At 34.0% G+C, this 13,866-nt stretch overlaps 1 long non-coding RNA gene across 1 annotated transcript in view; it reads right to left on the bottom strand.

Annotated features, from left to right (window-relative positions):
- Positions 1-8,640: 8,640 nt before the first annotated feature.
- The window catches only part of LOC144302462 (uncharacterized), a 55,159-nt gene continuing 49,933 nt past the window's right edge, over positions 8,641-13,866 (bottom strand). Inside the window, exon 3 of the long non-coding RNA XR_013369374.1 lies at positions 8,641-11,315. This is a non-coding gene — a long non-coding RNA (uncharacterized LOC144302462). The remainder of the gene's footprint in view (positions 11,316-13,866) is intronic.

Raw genomic sequence — 13,866 nt, 5'->3', positions numbered from 1 at the left:
GGTTCCAGGCTCAGTGGAGAAATTGCTTTAGGATTCTCTCCCTCTGTCCCTCCCTCACCACACACTTTCAAATAGATAAATAAATCTTTTAAAAAAAGAAAATATTTTCCTAAATAATATATGATATGAAAAGAGCATCAGAATCTATGACTATTGCTAGAGTTCTTTATACATTTGAAGTGTAAGTGCATAGAAGTGAAAAGTCTTTCTAAACCTGTAGCTCCCAATTATGGAGGATTTTACCCATCAGGAAACACTTGGCATGTCAAGAAGCATTCATAATCATCCAAGACATGGTAGCGGCATATACTGGGTAGGAGACAGAGATGCTGATAAACATACTGACATGTACAGGGCAGTCCCTCACAATATGACTTATGCAGCCCACAAAATCAGTAGTTGCATTTGAGAAGCTCTGTTCTAGACCAAATCTCTCGTTTTACAGAAGATTAATCCAATGCTCAGGGAGAGAACACATAAAGACCTCAGTTTCACAGCTGGAGAGAAGTGGGACTCTTCCCACCTGCCTCCTGTGCACAATAGGTTATGCCATACATTCAAACTATTGGACCCAAACTGCCAGAAAGGCATGATTCTTCCATGAATCCAAGGATCTAGCAACATGATCGCTAATTTCCTTTTATGGAGATGTTAAATCTCATTGCTTTCCCTCTGTGGAAGAAAAAGAAATACCAAGCAAGTGGTCTAATTTCAGGAGAAAGGAATAGCCAAGAGTTTTCTTAAATTAAGTTTCTTGCAGGAAACCAAAGAACTCTGAGAATATGGAGTTTTCTTCTGAGATATAAATAGAACTCATATGAGCCTTGGAGAATTTGAATCACCCACTCTTTGGCACCTAAAATTTCATTTGGCCTAGCAGCATCTGTAGCGTATTAAAAAGAAAAAAAAAACTATTCAGATTATATCACTCCCCTGCTTAAATCTCACCAATAGCTTCTCACTGCAATCCCAATAAATCTATGACTCTTACCAGTGTTACAAGACTGCTCTTCTCACCATTCTGACCTTATCTTTTACTTCTCTCCTCTTTGTCTCTGCCTCAAGACTTTGAAGTTATTCTTCTCCGCAAAGGAAATGTTATTTCCCCCCAGAGAATTCTTATTTAGATTCTTCTCATCATTCCTTCAGGCCTTGGAAAAAAGTTAGCTCTTCAGAAAAGAAGGTCATCCTATTTAAAGAAAGTCACCCCTATAATTACTTTTGGTCACCTCTTTATTTGCTTCTTAAGACTAAGAAAATCTAGGATTGTTTATGTATTGTTTATTTACTGAATTTCTTCCTGCTAGAATATAATTTCCAGGAAGGCAGGACTGTCTACACCTGTCTTGTTTGGTGCTATATCCAGAGCACCTTCAATAGCCTATGGCACTCAGTAAAACGCAACACATTTGTTACATGTATGAATGAATGAAGTCAATGACAACAGTGAGAAAAGAGGAAGAGATTTTAGTGTGGGATCTCTGGAGGAAAGAAAAAAATGGGAGAGGGGCACGTAACAAGTTCTACTTCTAGAAATAAGAATGATCAAATGAAGGGGTAAGAATGACTTTATCAGGAGAGACAACACTAAGGAATCAGTCCTGAAATAACAGTCTAAACCAAGTATGATCTAAATTTTAGTTAAAAAAAAAAAAAACAGAATATACAAATAAGGATAGGGGAAATATTGTTTAAGGATACAAACTTGCAACTAGTAGGTAAGTAAGTCCTGGAGATCTAATGCATAGCATAGTGAATCCAGACAATATTTTATTATCATCACCAAACTTGCTAAGAGACTGTGTTTTAATTGTTTCCACCACAAAAAACAAATGACAGTGATGTGACATGATAGAGGTGCTATCACTGCAATGGCAATCAGGTCACATTATACATGTGTATCAAATCAACATGTTGTACGCCTAAAATTTAGACAATATAAAAATAAAAAGAAAATGACAACAGTCTCTTCATTATTTTAAGATTTCCTATCCCTCTGTAACTCTGATTTTGCCACTTTCCATCTCCCAATCACCTGGGTTCCTCCTCTGTATACTTCATAGATAACACAATCTTATATAATTGTTGTTAGAATTAAATTGAATCTTAATTACAAGGGTATTATCACAAAGCCTAGCATCTAGAGTTTAATAATTATCATTACTGTCAGTAGGTGATAGGGTTTATTAATGGTTCATTGTTATCTGCTTTAATTTAATTACTATCAGTAACAAAAGCACACAAGAAAACAAATTTAAGAAACCCAGAAAGAACTGTTGTGTGGATGTTTTAAGAACAGCAGCATGGGGAGAAATTAGGGACTGGTACATTCTTCCAAGCAGAGCCCCAGTGGAATATAATACAGATGGAAGAATTGGTGATGGCAGCAGGTAAGCAATTCCCCGGGGTCTGTAGGAGGATGACGGAAGTGTAGCACAATGAACCCCTGGAGGTTGTGGAGATAAAAAAGGAGTGGAGATATTGAATTTGAGAAACTTTCCAGGGAAAGCAATAACCGGAATTTGGAGCTAGTTCTATATTTGAAACAGAAAAAATGAAGGTGAAAAAAGAAGGTAAAGCTAAAAATATTGCAAAGGTTTAAAATATAAAAGTAGTCCCATCTTTCTAATTCTTTCTTGAAGTTTCCAATTTTTTCAACATATTTACACCTCCGGAGCACATGTGGTTTTTTCTCTCTTTGTATCTGTTTCATTTTCTTCTTCCTATTCCTTCTCCCTTCCCTCTGTCCCTTTCTATTTCTAGGTCGTTTTCATTCCTCGTCTTTTTGACATTTTATGTTCTCAGATGGTTTCCATGGGGAATTACTAAAGTGAGAGCCACATTTCCTTTATAGAGGCACTTCTAACATGAGCTTCATGGCTACTTATGATTAAAATAATTAATCTTCATTTGCTTCAAAACAGTCATGAGGCTGTGTTTCTCACAATGTTGTAAACAACTTAAAGTAAAAGCATGTGGTATTGCTTTCCATCTCCCAGTGTGGAGTATCATGTCTGCCTGGCATATTTCTAGCATTTAATAAATGAAAATGTTAAAATGAGTAAGTTTTATTTATCTGTTTTCAAAATGGCATCTAATAAAGGACCCAAAACAAAATTTTGGAAGGAGAAACTATGGACATAATGAAATGAAAGCAAATGTATTCAATGGAATTCCTCTAAAGAATATCTTGTGGAAAAAAAAAAAAAAAAAAAAGATAGAAACCCAAAGGAACTTTAACTGCGATCTCAACCAATCCTAGGAGGGAAGTGAGAAGGAAATGAAGGGCAGGAGGGAGAATTGGTAGGAGTTGGGGTGGAGAAAACAATTTTGTGACCTACCTATGCAATGTATCCTCTTTCTTTGATCTTCCAAATCTCCAGTATAATGAGCTGATGAAATGCCCAGGTGGAAGCCAGGAAAGAGCTAACAGGTGGAAGGTCTAACTGACATTTGCATTATCTATTCTTGAAGGCAAATAAACAATGAAATCGCAACCAAACACTTTGGAAATAAAAGATGCAAATCAAAATCAGAATAAGATAATATTTTTCTAATTAATTAAAATTTAAAACTATTGTTATTGATTGATCTTTATAAAGTATAGAGAGATAACAGTCTCATATAATGGTAGTAGAAATAAATATTGCTATTCTTTTGGAAAATAAGCAGACAAAATATATTTTGTAATGCTTGCTTTGAATATGTAAGTTCGTTGACCAGAAAAAGTACTTTTGGAAATCTACGTAATTGAAAGTTAATAAAACATAATCTTTCCACCTAAAATTTTAAAAATTGAAACTACCTAAATGTTTAACTTTATAAATATCAATATATTGGGTGCATTCATTGATTTTATACAGGCATCACGAATGATGTAAGAATACACTTATCATGATGACCACTGAGTAATACATAGAACTATTGAATCACCCTTTTTTTTTTTTTTAAGATTTTATTGATTTATTCATGTCTCTACACAGAAAGAGAGAGAAAGAGAGGCAGAGACACCGGCAGAGGGAGAAGCAGGCTCCATGCTGGGACCTTGATGTTAGACTCGATCCCGGGACTCCGCCTTGGGCTGAAGGCAGGTGCTAAACCGCTGAGCCACCCAGGGATCCCCTGAATCACTCTTTTAGACACCTGAAACTAATATATACTGGATTTTAACTACATTAGAATTGTGAAATCACTTAAAACCTTGAAAAAGGTTTCTAATAACAAACTGCATATTATTTAAATGTACAAAAAAGATAAAAAATTATATATTGATTTTGAGCCCATATACATGTACCTAAAAATATGTACATATTTCTGTTCTTTCTAAATTGTATACAAAGAGCAACAACAGAAAACAAGGATATAAAACTTTAAATAGATTCACTTCTCGCTGCCATCAGTTTATCCAATTGTTAAAAAGTGAGTGATGGCCCTAATAAGTGGAGAGCACAACTAATGTCCACATCTTGATTTCCAATAGGAGGAACCATGGTTCCTTGGAGAAATGACTGACTGAGGACGAGAGCTGAGTTAACAAAGTGAGTCTGGTACATCTTTCAGTGCTGGAAATTAAAGAAATGCTAAAAAAAAAATAAATAAAAAAAATAAAAATATACATTTATGGGGGTATAAGAAAAGAACAGAAGGGCTAACTGAAAGCTGACTCAATAGTCAAAGCTGGAACAATTTGAGAAACATAATAAATATCCATGAATTTATACTGATACAAATATGTGATCATACAAGTACATGAGAGAGAGAGTAGATCAAGCTCCCTTGCAGAAGAATTCCAAATAACTTATATAGATATTCAGCCCTCAAAGCCTGGACCTTAAGTATGAGCTGTGCACAGTGACTTCTTTCCAGAGAATTCAATATGGGAAGAAGGGAAAAAAGGCTGACTTTCTAGCGAAGAGTATTGATAAATGTTACCCTTATAGGTAATTATGATCAAATATATTAACGGTGAAAAGTCCTGGTGATAGCATATATCTTTGTATGATGGGATGAAAATGTTACCTTTCCTTTATGGTGTTCCCATCAAAAAACCATAACCCCAGTCTAATGAGGAGAAAAACATCAGATAAATTACAATAGAGGAGCATCCTAAAAAATATCTGACCAATACTACAAAAAACTATCAAGGTCACAAAAAATAAGGAGAGTAAATGCGATTTGGTATCTCGGACAGACCCTGAAACAGAAAAAGAACATTAGATAAAAATTAAAGCAACTTAAACTGTATACCTTAGATAATAATGTATTAATTATAACATATCAATGTTGGCTTGTTATTTTTTTAAATTACTGTATTAAGATGTTAATAATGGAAGAAACTGTATGCTGTTGCATTCTATACACCAATAATGAAGCAGCAGAAAGAGAAATCAAGAAATCAATCCCATTTACAATTGCATCAAAAATAATAAGATACCTGGGAATAAACCTAACCAAAGAGGTAAAAGATCTATAATACTCTGAAAACTATAAAACACTGATGAAAGAAATTGAAGAGGACACAAAGAAATGGAAAGACATTTATTTCATCATGATGGACTGAAAGAACAGATATTGTTACAATGTCTGTACTACCCAAAGCAATCTACACATTGAATGCAATCCCTATCAGAATACTAATTATTTTTCACAGAACTAGAAGAAACAATCCTAAAATTTGTATGGAATCTTGGAAGACCCCAAATAACTAAAGCAATCTTGAAAAAGAAAAGCAAAATTGAAGGCATCACAATTCTAAACTTCAAGTTATATTACAAAACTGTAGTAATCAAAACAGTATATCCTGGCATAAAAATAGCCACATAGATCAATAGAACAGAATAGAAAACTCAGAAATGAACCCACAACTATATTGTCAATTAATCTTTGACAAAGCAGGAATAAATATCCAATGGAAAGTAAATGTCTCTTTAACAAATGATGTTGGGAAAACTTGACAGCAACAAGCAAAAGACAGAAACTGGACCACTTTCTTACACCATACACAAAAATAAATTTGAAATGGTTGAAAGACCTAAATGTAAGACATAAAACCATAAAAATCCTAGAGGAGAACATAGGTACTAACCTCTGACATCAGCTTTATCAACTTCTTCCTAGATTATATCCTGAGGCAAGGGAAACAAAAGCAAAAAATAAACTATTGGGGCTTCATCAAAATAAAAATCTTCTTCACAGTGAAGGAAACAATCAACAAAACTACCATGCAACCTATGGTATGGGAGAAGATATTTGCAAATGACATGTCTGATAAAGGGTTAATATACAAAATATATAAAAGAGCTTATAAAATTCAATACCCCCAAAAAAGGAATAATCTAATTTAAAATGGGCAGATGATATGAAAAGATATTTTTCCAAAAAAAAAGACATCCAGATGACCAACAGAAACATGAATAGATGCTCAATGTCACTGATCATCAGGGAATTATAAATCAAGACTACAATGACATATCACCTCACGCTTGTCAGAATGGCTAAAATCAACAACACATGAAACAACAGGTGCTGGTGTGGATGTGGAGAAAGGAGAATCTTCTTGCACTGTTGGTGGAAATGCAAACTGGTGCAGCCACTCTGGAAAACAGTATGGAGGTTCCTCAAAAACTTAAAAATAGAACTACTCTACTATTCAGCAATTGCACTACTAGGTATTTACCCAAAGAATACAAAAATGCTAATTCGAAGGGATACATGCACTCTTCTGTTTATAGCAGCATTATTTATAATAGCCAAATTATGGATACAGCTGGTTTTCATAAACTGATGAATGGATAAAGAAGTGGTATGCATACACACACACATACACACACACACACTTGAATATTACTCCAGTTATAAAAGAGAATGAAATCTTGCCATTTTCAGTGACATGGATAGAGTTAGAGAGTATTATGCTAAGCTAAATAAGTCAGTCTGGGCAGCCCAGGTGGCTCAGCTGTTTGGCTCAGTCTTCAGGCCAGGGCGTGATCCTGGAGACCTGGGGTTGAGTCCCACGTCGGGCCCCCTGCATGGAGCTTACTTCTCCCTCTGCCTGTGTCTCGTCCTCTCTCTCTCTGTGTCTCTCATGAGTAAATGAATAAAATCTTAAAATAAATAAGTCAATCGGATAAAGATAAGCACCATATGATTTCACTCATATGTGGAAATTAAGAAACAAAGCAAGTGAGCAAAAGAAAAAACAAAAGAGATGAAAACCAAGAAACACTGCCAATGGTAGAGAACAAACTGATGATTACCAGAGGAAAGATGGGTGGAAGGATACATTAAATAGGTGATGGGGCTTAAGGAGGGCATTTGTTGTGATAAGCGCTGGGTTTTGTATTGAAGTATTGAATCACTATACTGTATACCTGAAGCTAATATTATACCATATGTTAACTAGAATTTAAATAAAAACTTAAAAAATATTGGGAGACACTGAGTAATGGAGGTCTGTGGGAATTCTCTGTACTATCTTCTCAATCTCTCCACAAAACTGAAACTCTTCTAAAAGGACAAAGTTTATTAAAGAAAATAAGCGGTGATTTTACGTTGAAGCTATCCATCCAAATAAACTACCGAGTATGACACATCTCAAAAGAATCATCTTCATATGTAATTTCTTAGGAAAATCTTAGGAGAAAAAATGTTTCACCAACAAGGGTGGCAAACAAGAAAGAGAAGAAGTAGAATCCAAGAGGAAAAAAAAATTCCTAAATTAATGGCATAAAAATATCCTATGACAAGTCTGAATAGCCAGTGTATACAGTACCTAGTCCAGATTTAACAAGAAGCCAGAATATTAGTAAGCATAGTTTCTAAGAAATTTGATTTGTTACTTTATATGTATGCATATACAGAGAGAAAAAATTTACATTCAAACCAAAGACGGTTATATAGGAAATTAAAAACAACAATAAAAATAGAGGCGATTATTATTTACAAGGAAATGTTGCACAAAAAAATGAAATGCATATATTATTAGAGTCATGATAATATAAAAAAGTTCATTGACTTCAGTGAGAACTCATGAAAATGTTACCTAGAGTTACAACCACATTTTGAGTTTGGAAGAGGCAGATTGTATGAAGGGACTTTGGGAGAGCTGTGTACTATTTGTAAGGGAGCTAAACCTTTGTCTTCCATAGCAGTAAATCAAAAGTTCTACTTATTTTGCCTTTAATTTATCTTCTTTTCCTCAATTCATAATGTTTAAATCATTAATTTGTAAGTTTTTCTCCTTTTTAAATATGGCCAGTTCTTTAAATTTTCTTCTTAGTCCAGTTTTAGCTGTATCTTGAGGTTTTTTCAATTATATTTTAAAATTAGCACGTAGGAAAGGATGTTTTGTCGGTGTCTATGTCTATAAATTCTGACACACATATGGATTCACATAAAAGCGACCATGATCATGATAATAAACAGTTCCATCACCCTAAGAACACATCAACATGGTATCGTATCCTCTATTGTTCCTATCCCACAACTCCCAACCTTTGGCAACAACTGAACTGTTTTCCATAGCTGTGTTTTTATCTTTTAAAAAAAATGGAATCATGAGTTTTGTAACATTATGAGGCTGGATCTTTTCACTTGCTATAGGCCTTTGAGATTCATCTAGGTTACTGCATGTATCAATAGTTCATTCCCTTTTTGTTGCTGAGTAAAAAAGGAAGATAGAATTGCCATCAACTAACTTTGGGAAGGTTAAGGATGGAGCAGATTTGGAAGAAAAGACCAGTTCTTCAGTTTTATGTGTTTAATTTTAGATGTCTATTTGCCATCCAACCGGAGATGTAAAGTGGTTGCATATTTGAGGCTATCTCCATATTTATCAACAGAGAGAAACATAGTCTTTCCATACATATGCATTTATGTATAGAATATATCAGAATGTATGTACATGTACTGTTGAGCACTGAGCTCTGAGGCAATTCAAAGTTGGAAAGGTCAACAAAAAATAGTAATAAAAAGACCCCTGAGAAACAGTGATCAGAAAAGTAGGTGGGAAAACAAGAGACTAAAATCAGTAGAAATCTAAATCACTTGATTGTATCGTGGAGGGAGAGATGTGTTAGTATCTGCTTCCAAATCAAGAATTATAAGAACTGAAAACTGAGCAGTGGCTTCATTGATGAAAGCTATTGATAACTTTGACTAGTACTGGTGAAATAATGGGGACCAAAATCTTGATTTTAGAGACAATGGGAAAGGTGAGGATTGGAAACAGCAAATAGATATTGCTACAAAGGGGAGTAACAAAATCTTGTTGTTACTGGTAGAGAAAATAAGATCAAAATAAGCTTTTTGTTTTCCTTCAGATTGGAGTGTTATTGCATATTTTCATGATGATAGGAATAGTGCAGTAGAGGAAGAAATTAGATAGTATCTAAAATTTAAAAATGAATAATAGTATGTTGTTTGTGTTTATTCAGAAGACCAGGTAAAGCTTAAACTAAAAGTATTTGTCTGTGACAACAGAAATCAAGAGAGAGATAGTGTGGGACAAGTTACTGTTGTTTTTTTATTGTAATCCTTGTTACAATAACAATTATAAAAGTATAGGTTTTATCACAAATCTGAATTTAAACAATATCTTAACTCTGAATTGAAATGCCAGAGAAATGCAGCTTTCCTTCATAGTTATTTCCTACACAGCCTAATTAGTTTGGGTAGCCAAATCAACTGTTTGACCTCAAGATTGGAACTGTAACCTTCTTAACCATTTGCATAGTTAGTATCTTCTATTGGATTGAGATTTTCCAGTTTTACTGCAGAAATGTGCCACTGAGAATTCAGTAGTGACAATATACAGTCAGTCTCAAAAACCCCTAAGGAAACCCCAAGTGTTTACTTCTTCAGAATGTTTCTGAACAAGTAACAACAAAAACAACCATATAACACTTGTTCTAACTGCAGGTGTTGTCAAATTGAAAGCATCCCTGTGCTTTGTTTTGCAGTGCTACCTGACAAGCATTGTCTTTCTCCAGTTCTTAAAACTGCAGAAAAACCCAGAAATTGTCCATAAATCGATCCCTCCATAGTGAATTAATGATCTGCCCCACAGTTACTATAATTCATTCTTATTTGCTATAGTAATTTTGACTTGGGAGGACCCTTGAACAAGAATTTTCAGAACCAAAGGAATTAAATAAATCTTCCAAGTTTTTCCAGACATTAGTAAAGGAGCCAGATAAAGAACTTAGGATATCCTAACTCCTGGTCCAACTACGGTTGGCTGACAATCCAATAATCTTTTTCTTCTTTTCCGTTGCCTACTTCTTCAAAGTCTCATTGTCAGTTCCTCTTCATCAACTTGATGTCTAAATTTCATCTGGCTATGTCTAACCCTCTAATCTCATGCTCTACTACTTCCATCTTGCTTACTCCTCTCTTCCCCAAGGCCATCGAACTGTTCTGCTTCTACCCGAAGAGAAGACCATCCCATAATAACTAACATTCCTCTCCTCCCAATCCTCCCAGTTTTAGCTCCTTCACATCCTTTGTTACCATCTGACTTATCATATATATTTATTTGTTAATTCATCTACTACCTCTCCTCCCCTACTAGAATACAAACTCCACAAAACAGAGTTTTCTTATTTTGTTCACCACTGCATTCTCATGCTTAGAAAAAAATGACTGGCTCTGAGGAGTGACTCAATACTTGTATATGAAAGAATGAATTTTAAAATATAAATGATAGGTTTGAATGCATATCTGGGTAGATAAAATCCTGCAACTGACAGAAAGTTCATTTCCATTTCAAGTTGTCATAGAATTTTTCTCCAAAACAAGCATACATTAGGATATAGAAAGTCTTGAAAATTATAAAAAGTATCAAACAAATATTGTATAATCATATAAAATAAATTATAAAAAGTAAAAATCTCCTTTTATTTGGATACTTTAACAAACTCATAGGGGAAAAAATATAATGGGAATTTAACTATATTAAATTGGGTGAGATGCAGCTAAAACCATATAGGAGGGAGATATTTATTCTTGAATGCTTGTTATAGGAAAGAAGAAATGTTGATAAATAGGAAATAAGCATCCAACAAAAGAAACTAGATAAAAAGAATATAGGAAAATAGCAGCAGGACATAAATATCAGTAAAAAATAGGAAAAAAGGAAACGAGGAAATATCAATAAAATCCAAAAGTTGGGGGATCTCTGGGCGGCCCAGCAGTTTAGTGCCTGCCTTTGGCCCAGGGTGCAATCCTGGAGTCCTGGGATCGAGTCCCGCGTCGGGCTTTCGGCATGGAGCCTGCTTCTCCCTCCTCCTGTGTCTCTGTCTCTCTCTGTCTCTTCTCTCTATGTTTATCATAAATAAATAAATAAATCTTTAAAAAAAATCCAAAAGTTGATGCTTTGAAAAGATTTATAAGTTAGATAGGTGAGATTGCCTAAGGAAAAAAAAGAGGCACCCACACAAGCACACATATAAATACAAAAATGCATACACACTCATACACACAAAACATCCCCATGCTACTATGAATGAGGTAAGGAAATTAACTGATATACTAGAGATTTGAAAATATCATATCATACTATAAATGAGGTTAGCACATTAAAATGAAAAACTTACATATATGAAACTTACATAAAATGAAGATTTGTTAGAACAATATTATTTATAAAATTTCACTGATGAACAGGTAGGAGAAGTGAATAGTCTTATAATCATTTAAGAAAATGAAGACTAGAATAGAATCTACTCATAACATACAAATAAGCCCCAGAGTAGGTGAGTAGGTAGATTTAGGTCCAGGTGATTTTATAAAGAAATTTTAGTCTACTTCTAACATACAAATGATCCCAGTTTTATGCAAATTATTCCCAAGAAAAGTAAATGAAAACAAAAAACAGTATAATCTTGATATCAAAATTTAACAAGGAAAGTACAAGAAATGAGTAGCTCAATACCACTTATGAATAAAATTTTACTTATGCAAAACTTTCAAAAAATATGGTAATTTTTACCCACCCGGGGCCTTCCAACATGTGAAAGTCTGCCCTATTCCAGTCTTGCCCACAATAAAGTGAAAAAGTCTGCCTAATTCTGAAGTTATAAAGAAGCATAGTAGCTTGCTCCTCTAAAATATTCTCTTTAACTTATCTTTAATAACAATGATAGTATTTTGTTCTCCATCTTTACTCCTTTAGTTATCAAAGGATAGCTAACATCATCAGAGAAAGGAAGAAGGGTGAGATTTACTAAGGTGTTATTAATGGGTGTTTAATATATGGCAAGAACTCTCTTAAAAATTGCATACTTGTTAACTTTTTAAATTTTACAGTGTCTCTGTGTGGTGCATTATTTGTAATTGTGTAAACTAAGAAATGTCAGAAGGTAAGCAACTTACTTAAGATCATAGGAAGCATGAAGTCAGGATTCCAATTCTGATGAAACATATTAATTGGCTTTACAGATCAGTGGCAAAAGGAGGACAAATTAACCAAATGAAGCTTTAATTATGTGGGAAATATTTCCCACTTTATAATACCCCCAAGTCAATTCCAAAAGCATCAAAGCATTCAGCATAAGGAAACTAAAACTTTTAGAAAAAAACAAAACAACAACAACAAAAAAAAACAAACAAAGACTATATTGTTGTAGCAGGATAGAGAATATTCTCATATACATGAAGCAAATGGTAAAACATAAATTTTGCTACATTAAGTTGAAAACCTCTGCATAGCAAAAGAGATCAGAAAGCAAACTAAGATGATAAGTCATGGATTGTAAGAAGATACTCATAACTCATATAACAGATAAAGAATTAGCAATTGGAAATACAATGAACATCTTTAAATCTATAAAAATAAAAATAAAAATTATGCAAAAATAAAAATTATGCAAACTCAAGAAAAACAATCCAAGGATACAAGCAAACTATTCACAATTGAGGAAATCAAAATGAATAATAAGTATTAAAAGTCCAACATCACTGGTAGAAAGATAAACACAAATGAAAATAACAGTAAGAATCCCCCTCACATCCAACTGATTGTCAAAATTAATGAGGATGGGAACAAAAGGTATTAATGGAAATGCAACAGGGACTCTTGTTATTAGTAGAAGATAAAACCATAGAGCCATTCTGTTTAGCACTTTGTTTAAGGTAGGCACATCCTATAACCCTGAGTTTTATTCTAATTGGTTACTCTGGAGGCTACTGACACACCTGTTCAAGGAGACAGGATGAAGAATGTTTCTATAACATTAATCATAATACCAAAAGCAAATAAGAAAAACTCTAAATTCCTCTTGGAAAAAGAACAGAAAAATTGAATGGTGTTGATTAGTACAATGGCATACTTGACAGTAAAGTGAAACGGATTATATCTACATGCACCAACATGAATAATCTCAAAATTAAAGTTGAGTGAACCACAGAGACTTTAAAAAATACAAAATGAACCCATGGATGTAAACTACAGACAGATAAAAGGAAATTTAAAATGGAAGTAAATGAACCTTAGGTTTTGGCACCTTTCACTTGCATAGGCCTCTTTCCAGGGAGGATTTTTTTTTCCTGATTATTAACTCATGGATAAACATAAAATTTTCAGTTTTAGGATATGGAAGGGTAGTAATATGGGAGAAATGATCACTGATGTACATACTTAGTAAAATATTTATATTGATTTATTTTAACAAATTAAGTAGGAAATAAGATGGTGAAGAAGGAGCATGTACTACCTTCTGGAGACAGGTCAGTCATTTCCTCAGCAGCAATCGCTGCCTTCCAGCAAAGCTAATGACCTCCACTAGCAAAGGTCCCTTTCTCCTGAATCCTTGAGTACATTGAGCAAAAACCAATATCAGCACAATAACAAGAAGCAATGTGTGAAGT

Source organism: Canis aureus, chromosome 2 (genome assembly GCF_053574225.1).
Source record: "Canis aureus isolate CA01 chromosome 2, VMU_Caureus_v.1.0, whole genome shotgun sequence".
In the NCBI taxonomy this organism is placed as follows: domain Eukaryota; kingdom Metazoa; phylum Chordata; class Mammalia; order Carnivora; family Canidae; genus Canis; species Canis aureus.
Note: the sequence above shows the minus strand (reverse complement) of the source record. Positions and strands in the feature narration are given on the sequence as shown.